We start from the raw sequence: 3,496 nt of genomic DNA on the forward strand, positions 1-3,496 counted from the left end.
CAACCAGCTGGGGATTAGCAAAACCCTATTTTTACTGATGACTTAAAGCAGGATTGCCAGTCCCTGAGAGGGAGGGGACCAGTCCTGCAGCCATCGATGCTCAGCACCTGACATAAGCACAGCACTGCAGTCTTGTAAGAAAATTAACATTACAATCAGCTTTACTGCATCCCCCAAAAATCCTGTAAGGAGGAAGTCTCCAATGAGGTCATTTCATGCTGGGTAGTTTTCCATGGTAACTCCAATTCCAGACTCACACTGGTGCTACCTGGCTGGAGCTTGGTGCAGGCAAGGCAGGAGGCTCTGCCGCTGAGGCTCCCCGGTTCTCCATTCATTTATGTTCCTGGTGTCACCGCCGGGGCTGGTGGCAGTAGCAGAGAGCCCTTGGAGCAGAAGCATGACATGCCAGCAATTGCTGTTTCTCTCCGACATAGGTGCCAGATTGCAGATGCCAATGGGAGGAAGGACATTGATCGACCGGCATCGGGTTCTGAATGAGTCCAGCCTGAGCTCAGGTAGGGCTGCCTGCTCCCAGGCGGAGCCAGTGGGTTTGGGGAAGGTTTCAATCCCAGCTGATGAAGCTGACAGGTGTCAGGCTGCAGCTGCGTAGGGAGGGCTGCTCTTTGATGGGAACTGCTGACTTTCTCGCTAATCTGGGGGAGAGCCGTGGCCAAGTGCTCCCTGCAGTTAGAGATTTGCAGGGAAAGCTGCAGCATCTTTTGCCTACTTGCTGTTTTGTCTACATCAGGTTTGTCAGCCACTTAAAGAAAAGATTAATTTTCTTGGTGGGGTTTTTTTTTTGACAAGCATTTTGTGTATAGTTATTTAGAAGCCAGGGATTGATGGCCGCATTCCTCTCTTTCCATCAGGAGCTGTACCGAAATGGACGTTTGCTGGCAGTCATGAACCAACGCTGTCTGCTCCAGTACCAACGGTGCTGACTTTGCATTGTACCTCCCAGAACCTGCTCACTTATATATTTATATTGTCAACATGAATCAACTCAAGAGCAAATGTCTTAGTGATTGCACAAGTAGCAGCTCGTGTTCAATCCTTAAATTTGCACAGTTTGTGGAGTTGTGTTAAACAGATTATTTCAGAAAAGTGCTTTTGGACTGTGCCAGGTATCCTGTAAACAGAACAGGTCAGCAGTGCTGGTTAGTGCCTGGATTTTAGCAAAAAGGATTTTCTGCAGCAAGCTAAGGGAACATTGTTATCAAACATTTCTGGTTTGAAAGCCAGACTTTGTTGGACTAAACCTCCTGCCTACTAATTTGATCTTGTTCCAGCAGTTATTCCAAAGAGCTGATGTACATGTAAAGTTTGTTATCGTTCTGACTGTAAGAAAAGAGCAATCTCTGAAACACATTGGCCCAGTTCTGTGAATGCATATGGGGTTGATGTCTCTGTGAGTTTTGGGTGTGGAAACTCTGGCTGATAGAGATGAAGAAGAATGTCAGTGCCAGATTTTGTCTTGTGCCTCCCAGGAGGCTCAACACAAGACAAGGGAGGAAAACGGCTTCGTGACGTCTTTGCATTTCTGGGCCTCGGGACTGATCCAAGGGCTGGCACAGCTGCCAACCATCACCCCAAGCGTTGCTATAGCTTATAGATGCTGCCCACAGTTGCCCACCAGCTGCTATGCAACCCAAAATAGCCTCGACACAAAGCACTCCAGGAAGTCTCCTCTTCTTTTCCCTCCATGTCCCATTTATCTGGCTCTCTGATGTGGAGGGGTTAGACTGAAATGAAGAGGTTACTTCATGAATGAATTGAATTAATTTACTTCATTTTTAATGAAGTAAAAAAAAAAAAAAAAAAAACAGGTTTTCTCTTGTACTTTTCACTTAAGATAATTTTAATACTCGCTTCATCTCTTTTTTCCTTGTAGGAAATAACAAGCGATATTAGGGATTTTTCTTTTCCCTTTTCCATCTGCTTTGCCTCTCACCACTCTGTAGCTATTTAATAGTCTGGTTGTTACAAATGGTGCAGGGAAGAATGGTAAAAAAAAAAAAAATTAAATGTCACTAGATTGATGGCATTTCTTTTTCTTTTCTATTTTTCCCTTTGAAACACTTCCAGATCCGTGAAATTTAGAAAAGCTAGGTCTTGATCCTACAACCATGTAAGAAGTTGTGTACCAGGTCAGAATGAAAGTCCATCTGGCACAGTATTTCTCTCCAAGAATGACCAGTAAGAGGTATATAGAGCCAAGACTGAAAAGGGAAGCAAGAGCAGTTACACATACTCAAAATATTTTCCAGACATTTGTGATTGGGGCGCTAGAAATGATACCTTGATGTGTAATACTGCTTCACTGTTGTCAGTGCCACCTTCCTTTTCACTTGGTATGGGCCCAAGATTTAAAGATAAGGTTAGATCCTTTGCTCCTGCTGCAAAATTGAAGTCATGAATGACCACAAGTGACCATTGAATTTGGGGGGGATGTCCCCAGAATTTCAGGTCATGGACAGTGAAATATTTATAGATATTCTTGGTTTCTAAATGTGTTGTGGCCATTCAGTACAGACTGGCTACAAAAGACCTGAGTACAGCCATGGTGTGGGATGAAAATATTTGTTAAATAGGCAATACCAGTCAAGGAAGTTGCTGGAATGCTTGGATGAGAAATCAATCTTATCAGAGCCATTAGAAAATGGAAAGGATATATATACAGGAAAATTAGAAATTAACTGAAAAATATGTTTAGAAATTTTCACTTAAGCCTCTTAAAAAATGGTGGAAAAAAGCAAGAGCTGTTTATTCACTTGTCCTTTTTGTATTCCTCTTTCTCCTTGGTGCGGTATTTCTTCCTGAATAAAGTAATTTCTTTCTAACAGGTTTTACACAATTTTCTCCTTTATACAGCATTGCTGTATATTATAGCGTAGCTTAAAGATCCCATCTCAACATCACCTATGTTTCACTGTGGAGGAGGTCATCCCTGATCCCCTCACACCAATATCTCATGAGCACCCCTGATGGGTACTGCTCGGGTGCTTTGTTATTCTCTCTCAAAATTTACTGAAATGAGAAACCATTACCACTCAACTGATGAAAAAAATCTTACTGGGGTGCTGGTGGGTGTGCTGAGAGGACAACAAGGTCCCCTGCCTCTCAGCCTTGATTGTATTATATTACAATCACAGAGATGCTATGCTCATAGAGAGGGCTTCTCACTCTCCTTTACCTGTTCAGCTTATGACAGTTTTTCTCTCTCATTGAACAAGACATCCTGCATCGTACAAAAAAGATTATTTTAGTGATGTCTTTGAGGTGTGCAAATTATGAGTGGGATTTGCTGCTTTGAGTTAGTATTTTGTTCCTTGCCATGACGTCAAGCGCAGGATGGTTCCTGAGGGTTACCCTGCCATGCCTGCTGCTAACACACATTTACCACAGCTTTAAACTTACCTCTGAGATAGGAGATGAGCTGTCAGAGAGCCTGGATTTTTTCTTCTCCTCATCCCTTAGGTGCATTGCTCTAATGTTG

General features: G+C 43.0%; 1 long non-coding RNA gene across 1 annotated transcript; it reads left to right on the top strand.

The window, feature by feature from the left end:
- The first annotated feature begins 281 nt into the window (after positions 1–281).
- Positions 282–2,840, top strand: LOC141953699 (uncharacterized). Its single transcript, XR_012631973.1, has 2 exons — positions 282–515; positions 870–2,840. It is a non-coding gene; the product is annotated as an uncharacterized LOC141953699 (long non-coding RNA).
- The last annotated feature ends 656 nt before the right edge of the window (positions 2,841–3,496 follow it).

The sequence above is a fragment of the Strix uralensis genome, chromosome 1, assembly GCF_047716275.1.
Source record: "Strix uralensis isolate ZFMK-TIS-50842 chromosome 1, bStrUra1, whole genome shotgun sequence".
NCBI lineage: Eukaryota > Metazoa > Chordata > Aves > Strigiformes > Strigidae > Strix > Strix uralensis.